Raw genomic sequence first — 14,248 nt, forward strand, 5'->3', positions numbered from 1 at the left:
CGCCGCGCCCCTCCGCCGCTAGGCAGCAACGGTCCGGCGGCGGCGGCTCCGGGTTCGGAGCGGGCTCCGGGGAGGCGTGCAGGCGCACGGCGGCCCGCCGGCCTTTCAGGAAGCCTCGGAACGAGCCAGTGCCCGTCCGAGACCCGTGCCTGCTGCCCCGGGCGAGTCCGGGCCCCGGAGGAGCGCTCTGCCCTGCCCCTCCGAGCCGCCCGCGCCCGGGCGCCTTCCCCTCCCCGGGACGGAGCCGCCACGGCCCGCCTGGCCTGAGGTCAGTCGCCCGCAGCTCTCCCCTTCCTGCCCTGCCCCGGGCCAGGTAGCCGGGAGCTGATTCCGGCCCCGCGCCGCGGCTCTCATGGCCTCTCCGGGCTTCGTTGCCACTTCCTCTTAATTCTCTGTTCTAATTCTCTAGCTGTTTCCAATCTAGGGCCCCTCCCAACAGTCACATTTGTCTTATCCAAAACAAGGTTTGAACTTACTTCCCTGTTCAAAAAAATCTCAAATTGGTCCTTTCTTGAAGGAAAAACTACCAATTGAAGCTCTTTGTTTTGAAGTCTCAGCCCCCCCCCCCCCCATTTGCCTCGCTTCATTCCCCTTTCCTAGCTCTCCACTTTGGCTAGCTGCCTTACTAGCTGTTCCAGAACTTGACATACTATCTTCTGCTCATCATCCTCCTGGCTTGAATGCCCTCCTTCCTCACCTGGGCCTCATGAGCTCTGATCCAGCTCACCTGCCACCTCCAAGGAGAAGCCTTTCCTCATTGGAACCACTTATCAGTACAGGCTTCTGCCTGAAAAGACTGGTGTCCACTGTCAATAAACATTTATCAAGCGACTGCTTTGTACCCGGCTCGGTGCTAAGTACTGAGGACACAAAAACCAAAACAAAGTCATAGCCCTCAAGCACCTGAACAATCTAATAGGTTTTGTATATTTATTTAGCTGTGTAGTGATGGACTTGGGGAGGATATCAAGTTCCTTGAGGGCAGCAATTGTCTTTCTGAGACTGCCCTTCAAATAGGAATGTTTATTGTTGGGGAAGGTCCTGTCAAGCTGGGAAAGTCCTGGACCTGTGATAGACACATTTTGACAGTTCTAAGACTAGTGTAGCCAGGTTTGTAGAATCATCAGGATGATGAATTCTTTGATCACAATAACTCTTTCAGTACAGGTTCTTAAACTTTTCTGTGTCATGGATTCTGTTCATAATCAATGAATTAATTGAAGGAAATACCAAATTTGTTGTATATTAGTAAAAATTAAAATGTAATTTTTTCCCTTTCCAAGTTCATGGAATTGATGAAATCTATCCATGAACTTTCTGAGCTTGTGTCCCCAAATAAGGAACCTCTATTAGTACCCATACAAAAGAAATTTTGGATCCTTCAGAATACTAAAATATCTTTTATAGTTACACCAGAATGTTCTGAAAACTGTTTAATTCATCACCAGTAAGTTATTAGCATTCCAAATCGAAAGACAGATACTTAGGTCAATAAGCCTGTTTAAAAAGAGAGCAATCTTCAAAATTATTTGCCAAAGGTTAGTACCTTTCAGATCTGTTCTATGACACTGTTTTGAGTGTTGGCTGACTCAAATCTATTTGATGGTGTGTATGGTGTAAAGTGTAGTAATGAAGAAATATGGATTGGATTTTGTTTCATAAGCTTATCTAGGATCAATGCCTTAAGTTTATTATATTTCCTTGACTGCAATTCATGGTTAAAACTAATTGATACTGGGGCAGCTAGGTGGCATAGTGGATAAAGCCCTGGACTCAGAAGTACCCAGGTTCCAATCCGGTCTCAGACACTTAATAATTACCTAGCTGTGTGGCCTTGGGCAAGCCACTTAACCCCATTTGCCTTGCAAAAACCTAAAAACAAAAACAAAACAACAACAAAAACCCCAAAACTTGATACTATGCAAACAGGAAAAAAAAAAGTTCAAGTTAAAAACATGGCTCCTCTACTGGAAAAAAAATAAAGATGTCCTCTTAAAGGCTAAGAACTTGAAAATCTGACCACTGCATAGTGGAGATACTAAATCAGGAGTACTTTTAAAAAATACCTTGGTTTGGGGGAGTTAAATTCAATTGCTGAAAATGTAACAAGAATTAGAGGAAATCTTGGTAATCTACAGAGGAAATACTTTCTGAAAGCTAATTTAGGCAGATTAGTAGTTCTGCTGCTTCTGGTTTTTATTTCCCACTTCTCTGGATACCCATTTTTCATTTTGATAGAGTAGATAACTGGGTCATGATATTTTGTTGGGTTCAATGTGAGAACCTGAAGCCTTGGGATCCCCTTTATAACAGTACCCAACAAAAGGTCACCTAACATCTGTTTGAAGATTCTTCAGTTAGAAGGTACTTAGCTCTTGAAGTAGACCATTTCATTACTGGATAGCCCAAATAAAGTATTCCTAAACCTCCTACTTGCAGAAGAACAAGTCTAATTTCTTTTCCAGATGAGAGCCTTTCAAAAAGTTAAAGACAGTTACCATGTTTTCCCCTCAGTTTGGTGTTCTCTAACATCCACAATCACTTAGTACACTTTCAGGAGTTCTTACCTGGTTACCTCTCTCTGATGCACTCCTATTTGTTAATATCCTTTCAAAAATATGTGCTCTCCATGACTTCATGGAAAACATTTTTAAAACTTCCTATCCAAGGTATTTGTCTTTTGTTATCTTAGATAAAAATGACGTCACTATGTTTGAGACAAATCACAGTGTGTCCAAGACTGACTGGTAGACCAATGTGAGCTTGGCATGCTCTACCATAGGTTGGACACAAATAGTCCATGTGAATACCTTGATTGGGTTCTCTAAACTCATGTTTCCTTTGAGCTGCTTCACTGATGAGGGCACGCCATGCTGGGCTGTCTGTGCCAGTGTCTCCCATGCTGCACAGTCAGTTCTAAGGTTCTCCAATGAGATCTTCAGGGTGTCCTGGTATCACTTCTTCTGACCCCTTTGTGAGAACTTGCCCTGTGTGAGCTCTTCATAAAATATTTGCCAAGCATACATCTGTCATTCTAACATGTCCAACCTATTGTAGTTACACTCTTTAGTAAGGTTGGAATGCTACACTGTGTAGCTTCATAAAGGACCTCAGTGTCTGGTATCTTCTCCTGCCAGGTGATCTTCAGAATTTTCCTAAGACATTTAAATGGAAGCAATTCAGTTTCCTGACATGATTCTGGTAGACTGTCCAGGTTTCAGAGGCATGGAGCAATGAGGCCAACACAATGAATCTATAGATCTTCAGTTTGGTTGTCAGTCTAATACCAATTCTCTCCCACACTTTCTTTCAGAGTCTCCCAAATATTGAGCTAGCTCTGGCAATGCAAGTGTCAACCTCATTGTCAATGTGTACCTCCTTGGAAAGGACACTTCCAAGGTAAGTGAACTTGTCCACAGTACTCAAAAACTTCTCCATTTGCTATAATCAGTGGTTCCACATATGGATGGTGTAGTGCTGGCTGAGGGAGCATCTGTGTTTTCTTGGTGTTAACTGTTAGACCAAAATTAACACAAACAGCAAAGTATCCATCCATACTTATTGCATCTCATCTTCAGAGGCTGCACTGAGTGTACAGTCATCTGCAAACAAGATGGTGTACCAACACTCCCTCTACTTTGGTCTTGGCTTGTAGCCTGTTCAAGTTAAAGAATTTGCCATCAGTGTGGTAGCTGACCTTGAGGCCATGTTCATCCTCAGTGAAGGCATTTGTTTGATAACATGGCTGAAAACATTATGCTAAAAAACATGACAGCAAGGACACATCCTTGTTTTACTCCATTGATGAATGGGAAATCTTGAGAGCATCATCTACCATTCAAAATCTGGGCAAGCACGACACCATGAAACTGGCCAACTTTTCTGGGCAACAAAATTTTGACATAATTTTCCATAAACTCTCGAAACAGATTGTATCACAGGCCTTGGGATCTACAAATGTTGTATACAGACTTGAATCTGCTCATGGCATTTTTCCTGGAGTTTTCAAGCAACAAACACCATCTTGACTGTTCCTCTATCCTTTCTGAAGCCTGAGAAAGCTCTCAGGAAGGTGACCAACATCCAGGTGAAGGATCAGCCTATTGAGAAGGACTATGGCAAGAATCAGCAATGACTAAAAGAAAAACACCCCTGTGATTGTCACAGGAAAATCTGTTCCCTTTACCTTTACAGAGATAGATGAAGGAGGCATCCTTGAATTCTTGGGGGATATAACCTCTTCCTCTTCATGCCATATAACTGGAAAATTTCAGCCAATTTTTGGATGAGCCCCCCCCCCCCCCCATAGATCTCAGCTGGAAAAGAATCAGCACCAGGTGCTTTGCCATGTAAGAAACCTAATGGAAATTCAGCTAGGGACAGACTTTAGCTTGAGGTAAATTGTCAATGTAAAAATGTCGATCAATTTCTGCATTTATTGATGGTGGTCTGTTAAGAATACTAAGGAAGTGTTCAGCCCATCTCTTTAGGATCAAGTCCATATCGTTAATCAATGTGTATTCATTAGCATTGAGTAGCTGAGATGCACCATAAGTCTTTGGCCCATAAACAGCCTTCAGGGCATCATAAAAGTATTTTGGTTTGTTACTGTCTGCATAAAATTGATTTTCATCTGCCTTCTTACTGAGCCAAGAGTCTCACATCTCTTTAAGCTTCACTTTGCCTTTATTAATGGAATTAAATATTGCCTTCTTAGAAATGGATGAACTATACTGCTGGTAAACCCTGAGGAGTTCTCGTTTTTCATTTAGCAGCTTCTGTATTTCCCCATTATTTTCATCAAATCAGTCTTGGTGTTTGTGAGTGTTCTAGCCCAGGTGAGTAATTGCAGTGCTGTATACCAGAGCTCTGAAAACTCTGTTGGCAACTATGTGTTTGCTCCAGGGACTCCCTGCCACATCTGGTAATCTGAATTTTCCCTCCAATAGTAACAAACTTCCACTCAGAGAGACACTCTAATCTTTGACATTCTAGTATTCATTTTGCCTTGGGGCCGACACTTTGGTTGAATGTGAATATTTAGCTTAGAGAGGATGAGTCTGTGATCAGTCCAGAATTCTGTACCACACATTGCCTTGTCACTCTACCATCCTATCTGTCTCTTTTCCTAATAATCACAATGTTTTTCACAAGGGTGCATCCAGGAAGTTTTATTGTGTAAAAAGAAGACAGTGTTTGTGATGAGAAGGTCATGAGATACAGAAGTCTTCAGTAGTAGGCAACCATTCCTCCCAAGGACTCCCTGCCATGTCTGGTAATCTGAACCTACTCTAGCATTAAAGTCACCCAGAAGTATAAGTTTGTACTCTTTTGGTACATTGATGATAAGGATCTCCAGGTCTTCATAAAATTTTTCTTTGACTTCATCAGTGTCATGGTGGAAGCACAGGCACTTGGTGAGAGGTCTGCCTTCCACCTGTGATGTCAGCCTGGGCCATCTAACTTTCACCTGTGGCTCCAAGAAGCATGCAAAGCAGCCATACCCAGGCAAACCATTTTGGCAGGCAGGCTAAATCAGGTTGAAGCTAATCGAGGGAGTCTCAAGCTCACCGGTGAGTATCTGGGGGCATCTACCCCAAATGTGAAATCTTCTACTGGTGGAATGGGTAATTTGTTTCAAAGGCCACGAAGCCAGCTGAAGCAGGTGCTGTGGAGCACTTGGTTAGACAGGTCATCCACTGCATCTAATTCCATAACCAGTTGTCTTCATATCTTGCTAGACTGGATCATGATGACTTTGGACAAGAGAGATGACTTTGTACAGCTCTGCCTCACTTAAATCCAATTTACACACTTAACAAAATACATAACTCATAACTATTCCTCAAAGTCCTGTGGCAACAGGTAAGTGATGAAGCAGCAGGTGGAGATACACTGGGAGCTGTAGTTACAACCCTGCACACAGGTGACCTAGGTCATAGGGTTGTTTCTCCACTGAAATCAGCAGTGGGATTCAGCAGCCCCCTGGGTGACTGAGCAGCCCTTTTAAGCATTGTACCGTTCACCTCCTGATGTGAGTAAGGAGCTAGAAAAGGTACCCTAAAAACTGTCTGCTTACCCAACCCTAGCCTGATTACAGAAGTAGGCGGGAAATCCCACAGTTCAATTGAGATACAAAAAAATCTACAAAAACTTCTTCAAAGAAGATTCCACTCACCATCCTTGCAAGGAATGTGTGCACACTCATAGACAACACAAGATCCAATAGACCTTAAAGACTAACAGCTCTTGTTATGAGAGAACTCAGCAGGTATGGTATTAAATTAGCAGCCCTAGTGAAACAAGGCTGTAAATGAAAGCCAGCTTACTGAAGCCAGAGCTGAATACACATTTTTCTAGAGTGGTTGCAGTGAAAGGGAACACAGTGAAGCTGGGGTAGGTTTTTGGATCAAAACTAATCTAGTTAACATTTTTGAATGCCTACCAAAAAAGAGTGAATGACAAGCTCATGACAATGAGATTGCCACTTCCAGGAAAACACCATACTACAACCAACCAAGAAGAAGGAATGGGTCAAGTTTTGTGAATAAGTAATTAAATGCCAAGGTTGGGGGGGGACTATTAATATGCATTTAGAAGTATATAAAACTGGTCTCATGACCTGATATTTAAAGAGACTAAATGTGAGTCTGAAAAACTTGCTAACATTTTCCTATACATAACCCTTGCTTTTCTTAAAGCTAGATGCAAAATTGAAGACTACAGAACCTACTACCTTATTTTATAGGTGTAGAAAATTAGGCAGAGAGGAAAAATGACTAAAATGCTTTTGGGTTTTTGTTATTCCTATCCTGTATGTCCCATTAGACTCCTTGGGGCTGGGCAAGCAACCTCAGTTTCCTCAATTGCAAAATTAGGACCTAGCTCAAAGAAAAAGATAAGCCAGTGTAGTATATAGGACCAGGATTTATTTGCCTGGTTCCATTTGAGTCCATGTCAAGTCTAAATTGTTGCCTTCTTGATGGCATCCTTTAGAGTGGTATATTTGTGTTACTAGTCCTAAAGGTGTAAATAATTGTATTTTGCTAATGGTAGGTTTTTGTTTGCTTTTGCAAGACAATAGGGTTAAGTAACTTGCCCAAGGTCACACAACTAAGTAATTATTAAATGTCCGAGGCCAGATTTGAGCTCAGGTTCTCCTGACTTCAAGGCTGATGCTCTATCCACTGTGCCACCTAGTTACCCTGGCAGTTTTGTAGCATTTCATATTAACCATTGTGACATGACAAAAGAAATCCAAAAGTTTTATGAAAATAAATTTGTCAACATATGTTAAATGTTAACATAAAAATATATTAAAAGAAATAATATTTTGCCATTTTTCCCCCCTTTTTTTGGGAGATTGGGTCTCCCAATCTCGCCCAAGCTGGAAGTGCAGGAGCCACTCACAGACCTGACCTTGATGCAAATTAGCCCCATGTTTGGATTAGCTCTATTTCTAATCTGGGCCAGTTTGTCCCTCCTCAGGCAGACTGGTGAACCCCTGCTTCTAGGGGCTCATTACAATGGTAGTAGGTTTAGACAGGCCTTTATTGAGATTGACCAACTAGGAACAAGGGCTATATGAATGTTGTAATGCCTAATACTGGTTTAAATCCATTTAATATTGATTATCTGCTATGTTCAAGGCACCTAAATGTATACACACACACACACATACACACACACGACATATAACATGGAATTTTTCTCATGTATATACTGTGGTCTAACACATTTCTGGACTATATTATACAATAATAGATTTCTAAACTATTCTTTTTTAATGAATCTTATAAGTAGCAAATTGGAAGGATTGTGATAAGGTTTATTGTATTTTTCAAATAATTGTCATGTCCTTTATTATACCCTTTCTCCCCATAATTTTCCAACATTTTTGTCTTTAATGTATAGAATATGGCCTTAGACACTTACTAATTGTTGGACCCTGAGCAAATTGCTTAATCTGTTTACATCCATTTTCTCCATTATAAATGCAGACCTTAACAGCACCTACCTTGAAGAATCAAATGAAATAACAGGCATACCAAGTCCTTGGCATAGTGCCTAGAAAGTAGGGAGCTTCCCTTTTCTTCCATGTTGAAGTTATTATTCATTCTATCTAGTAAAGTCCCCAAGATATGCTCCTAAGTATTGTTGCAAATGCTTCAATTAGCTGTGAAGTTTGATTAAATTGTGTTCTTTTTTCAATACTTATTCATGGTGGTCAATAACTGTTAAGTCTGACACAGTATACATACAATCTTCTAGTGGAAACATATCTAAACCTGTGAATATGGCCTCCATCCCCCACTTATGTCCTATCTTTAGATCATTTTAAAACAGTTTTATTTGCATGATTTATGATATCTAGGCCATTCTTAAATAGCTAATAAGAACTTCAATATTAACTTTCTCCCTCCCTTCTAGGACCTTGGATCACCAAAGATGTGGTTTACAGAAAACTTTGGTTCTCTTAACCCTTCCTTAACTTCCCTTAACAATATCTACCCCAGGACAAAAATAACCTATTAAACTTGAAGTCTGACATACTACTTAAAAAAAAAACCAAACAAATAAAAAAACCACTTCATCTTCAATCTCTCCTTTTTCCCACTTGTTCTTTACCTCTCCTCAGAACTATAAATTCCATCTCTTTTTTTTTTTGCCATAGAACTTCTAGAAAGCAGCATTGTTTAACCATTCCTCATCTTTTATCACTTTTCAACTCCTTATAATCTGGTATTTCTCTCCAATACTAAACTATCAAGAATGACTGCCAAGTGCTGGTCTTTTCCCAGATCTCACACTGCTAATTGTACCATGACTTTCTTGAGAATTTATTATATGCTTCTAAGACTCAGAACTCTGATTCAACTTCTGTTTTGCCTTTTATCCCTCAGATCCAGATTTAATTCTGAGGTCGTCAGCAACTCTCTTCCCACTCTGTATGTGCATTATTGGTATTATCGAATTCAGTGTCTTAAAATTATCACCCTTATTGATCTGTAATTCCCTTGTCTTTAGTTTCAGCCCCATTTTAAATGAACAAATATCAATATGAGTTGAGTTTCATATATTTTCTCTTATTTTTATAAAAAAAATCTTGTAAGTTAGGTCCTCTTGATTTTCTCCATTTTACAGAAGAGGAAAAAAAACTCAAGAGCATGTCTGAGGCAAGATATAAGGCTAGATCTTCCTGAAAGAATTTATCTTTTCCCCAGAACCCTCCCCTTTTTGTAATTTCTGTAATTATTATCAAGAGTACCACCATCCTGTCTTTCATTCTGTCTTGCAACTGAGGTGTCCACCATTGATTCCTCACTCCAACCTCCAAAATTCAATTAAACAAGACCTGTTGATTTTATCTTTGTAATATCTTTCAATATGCCTTCCTTTCTCCTTTGATATTGCCATTAGACTCTTACAGCTGTTCTCCCTGCCTGATTACCCCATTCCAATCCATTCTCCAACTCAGCAGTCAAATTCATCTTCTTAAAGGTCTGATGATGTCAGTCTCCTATTCAATAAACTCTAGGGGCTTTCTATTATCACCTTTGGTTTGACTGTGCCTTCCATAACTTAGCCCCCTGTTACCTTTTCACATTAATTTATTCCCTCCATTATCCTTTAGGATCCCATCACACTGGCCTCTTTGCTGTTCTTTTCATTAGATATTCCATGCAATTCTCTCTTTATTTCATCCTCTTCCTCCTTCCCCACTTCTTTGGTGTCCTTCAAGCCTAAGTTAAACTCCTTCTGTAAGAAGTCTTTCCTGTGCCACCCTTAATACTAGTGCCCTTTTCCTATAGATAATTTTCACTTGATCCTGTAGAGATCTTGTTTCTATAAAGTTGTTTGCTTATTGTCCCTCCTGTTAGATCTGGAATTATATCTGCTTTTTGTTATGACCCCAGTGCTTAGTATAGTATCCTTTATATGGAAGATAAAATGTTTGTCCTTCATTTACAAAGAAGACCATGACATTAGGGGAGATGATGCCATTGACAATCACTTGAACTGAATTTGAGTGAGAGGGTACTGTGCTAAGTCACCAGCCTCACTTTCTCTCTAGTGCCACCTGGGTCCAGTGGTCAGATGTGAATCAAGACGACTGGAGATGGCCTTGGATGTGGGGCAGAGTTAAGTGACTTGCCTAAGGTCACACAGGTAGTAAGTAGCAATGTCTGAGGTCAGATTCAAGTCCTGACCTGATACATGGTAGGTACTTGTTTAATAAATACCTATTGGCTGGTTGACTGACTAATGCTATCCAGATGAGGACTGAGGATATGATAGAAATAGGAAAATAGCATGGTAAAAAACCCCTAACAACTTGGATATAAATTTAGTTATATCATGACCTTAGACTCTACCTTCCTAAAAATTTAACTCATTATCTTCCCCTTCTTTTTGACTTCCCTATTTCTATGAATAGGGTTATTATTTTTCTAGTAAGCTAGGTCTGAAAGCTCAGTCCTTTGATCCCTTTTCATCCCTTCCCCCATTTAATTTCAAAGTCCTCAGTTGATTTTTGCCTCCATAATATCTTTAGTGTCTCTTTCCCTCCCCTTCTCTACTACTGCCTCGTACCCCCCATTTTCATCTTCCTTCTAATTCATCCTAAATGCTGCTGACAGATAAATCATCCTAGTATACAGCTATGATCTTCAGTAGTTTCTATTACTTAGCAAAATAAATACAACAAAACAAATATGTATTAGAGTGTGGAGAAAAATTTGTTGCTTGGGGAAGATTTAACTAAGACAAGTTCCTTCACTTAGTGAAGGGACTTACTGTGTTTTCTGACCTTTAATTCTGCTCACAACTTCTCTAGGTCTGCAAAGGGTCAACTTCCCTAAATAATCTTTACCTACTGATTTTTAATTTTATTCTTTGGAGCTACCCATAGAAGTTATTATCATTCTTCTAAATGATAATCCCTCAAATATTTGAGGTCAATTAATTGTATTTCCCCACTACTATTTTCTTCTTTCCCATTGATTCAAAATATAAATGACTGTTAGAGATATTTGGGGATTTAACAAAGTTTGGGTAAGACTTTCCCTCCTGGAGGGAGGATATGATAAAAACATAAATAAGTATAATTGCTACATTGGGTAAGTATAATATGCTACAATGGGTAGCTAGGTGGCACAGTGGCTAGATTGCTAGACTTGGATTCAAGAACATTCAGACTCATTTTTAATGAGTTCAAATCTGACCTCAGACATTGGGCAAGTCACTATACCCTGTTTACCTCAGTTTACTCATCTGTAAAATGAGCTGGAAAAGGGAATGATATACTATTCCACTATTTTATCTTTGCTAAGAAAAAATCAAATGGGGTCATAGAAAGTCAGACAACAGAAAATGTTGTATAAGTGCACTGGTGAGTTACTAAACTAAAAAAACTAACATGAAGTCAGATGAAAAGACATCAGGGAGGAGATGGCATTGGAACTGATTTTTAAAAGAATGGTTAATGTATTAAATAAGTAGATAAAGTTGAAGATAGGAGGACTTTCCAAGCATAAGGATTAATTGTATAAACCTGAAGGCCCAGAAGTCAGGAAAGAGCATAGTGTATTTTTTTTTTTTTTGAGGGGAGAGGTAAGAACAGGGAAAGTCCATTTTGAATAGCAGGTAGAGTTTATGGAGGGGGTTAACAGGAAATAAGGTTGGAGAAAGAGGAAGTATCTTGAAAACTAGTTAAAGGAGTTTGAACTTTATTCAATGACAGTAGCCATAGAAAATTTTTCAGCAGAGGAGTGACATTCCTTACAATATGTAAGGAATAATATTCTGGAACCAGTATGAAGAAAGTTCGAAGTGGATAGTAGTGTTGTGTCCAAGCAAGTGAATGGTGGCATAGAGAGGGAAAGAATGAATTTGAAAGGATCCTAGAGATGATCTAATCCACTCCTTTCATTTCATAGGGGAAGAAACAAAAATTTAAGAGAAGTAACTTTTCTGAAGAGGGGATTAAGAATGTAACTTCACCTCTGGGTCTTTTGCCTGCAAATCTAGTATTGATAGAGGATGAAAATGAGATGATTGGCAGGATCCTTGGTACCTGGTGCATCATAACTGCTAGCTGACTCTCCCTAAGCAAAAGGGAAGACTTAAAAATTTTATGCTTCGAGTTGTGAATCACATCCCTGACATGTAAGGACTGTATTAGGTAACAGGGGATACAGGTGTGAAGGAGAAATATGCCCTGCCCTTAAGGAGTTTACATTCTACTACTGGTCAAGATAAAACATGCCCACAGGTTAAGTAAAAACAGGATGAATACAAAATAACTTAGGGAAGCAGGAAAAGCTTAGGTTTTCTGTCTTGCAATTATCAAATTCTAATTTCTTTTAGTCATATGGATATCATCTATACTGTTTATAACCAAATTCTACTTATAATAATGTGAAAACTTTTCATGACACCTTTTATTATAAGCCATCACTCAAAACAGATCAGTGACTGGTAACTATCTCAGCTAACTCTTGAGCCCCAGTGGCTTCAATTTCTCTGAATTCAGTAGCTTATTCTTTCCATATTGATTACTATGCATGCATAAACATTTTTCTTTGGAATTAATTACATCCCCTAATATTTTCTCAGAATTAATTATGCTAAGTGGAAAGATACCTGTTATTTGTGTACACATTATTTATGCCTTAAGATCATAAGCTCCTTAAAGTCTAGAGAATGTCTCATTTCAGTTTATGCATCCTTAGACTCTCTGCAAGGCCTTTTGTTCAGCAGGTGCTCAGTTAACTGTTAAATTAAAATGATTATTAACCTAATAAATTGTCTTTAAAATCCAACTATTGTGCAATACTTCGGGTACTACATTTTCAGAAGAAGAATTTAGGTGGTTCTTCAACTGCAAAATACTTGTTTGTCTAATCTAACTTATTTTTCTCTAGCTAATGTTAATCATAATTTTTTTGTAAACCAAGATTTAATAGAAAAAATACAATTAAAAATTCTCCTTAGAGCTTGATTCTTGGAAAAAAAATTATAGATAAAGCGTGGCTTCTTATTTATTTTGGTGTTGATTTGAGTATACACTTTAAAAGCTCAAGCTTACAATTCACATGGTGGAACTTCCTTTAGAGGACAGATAAAATATGCTCAAAACTTTGTTTGCACACAGATGACTCATTTGGTTTAGATTTTTTTTTTTGGTGAATATTAAAGCACATTGATAGGAGCAATACAAAGAATGAAGTTCGAAAGTAGATCAGGAAATGTAATAATTGCCAGTACTATATATGGTTGGAAACATTTAATGTCATGTTTAAAGATGCACTAGATTAAAATAAGTAACATTTTCATCTCTTCTTTGAATTTGTTCAAATGACTAAATATGTATTCTCTGCTATTTGTCCAAAAGAATGTTTACTTTCTGACATCCTTGTTCACAATTTAAATAGGTAAAGAAGATTCCTGGAGTGGGTGAGTTAATGACTTGGCAAACAGGCCATGTAGTTCCTTCACTTTTTTAAAACTATCAAGTATTCTTAGTATAGTTCTATCAATAATCTATTATTTAGAATGAGAGTAAAAACACTTTATTTGAACACAAAGATGTAGTGAGAAATTTAATCCCCACCCAGCCTCCTCAGCAAATTGGTCAAATAAAACTCTATAGGAGTTTATTCTAAGAGATTTTAGGATATCCAGTGTGAATCAGAGAATCTTAAAGTTCTCTCTAAGGGTCATTTATGTAGAAATCTTTAACAATAATCTCTGACAACCTCTACTTAAAATTTCCAGGAACTCTGAATTCTTTCATTAAACAGTCAATTCCATTTTAGGTAGTGTAAATAATAAATTATGTCAAAAATCTGTCTCCCTTTACTTTTCACCCTTTGATGTGCTTCTGTCCTTTAGTACTATTCAAAATGTCGCAATACTTTCTTATGACACCCTTCAGGTCACAGGGATTTATCAGACCTCTCCCTGCCTCCCCCCAATTCTTCTAATCTTCATTTTCTAATCTCTCAGGTTCACAACCAAGGAGTCATCCTTAACTTTCTTCATCTTACTTTGCAGCTCCTCAGTAGAATGTTAAGATGGAGAGGAGTGATTAGTTCCTCTGATGCTTTTTAGGGCCTGGGGCATGTACATTATATAATCTCTAATTGTTTTAAGGTATTCTTATGGATATAGGTTTGCAAGCCTTCTCTATTTTGAAGGCCTTTTCTCTGGATACTTTCATATCCCAAAGTCTTTTAAAATGTAG

The 14,248-nt window shown here is 38.8% G+C and overlaps 1 long non-coding RNA gene across 20 annotated transcripts in view; it reads right to left on the reverse strand.

The window, feature by feature from the left end:
• The window catches only part of LOC141508492 (uncharacterized), a 107,200-nt gene that overhangs the window by 58,223 nt on the left and 34,729 nt on the right, over positions 1-14,248 (reverse strand). The gene's annotated exons all lie outside the window — the stretch shown is intronic.

This window comes from Macrotis lagotis, chromosome 1 (assembly GCF_037893015.1).
Source record: "Macrotis lagotis isolate mMagLag1 chromosome 1, bilby.v1.9.chrom.fasta, whole genome shotgun sequence".
In the NCBI taxonomy this organism is placed as follows: Eukaryota; Metazoa; Chordata; class Mammalia; order Peramelemorphia; family Peramelidae; genus Macrotis; species Macrotis lagotis.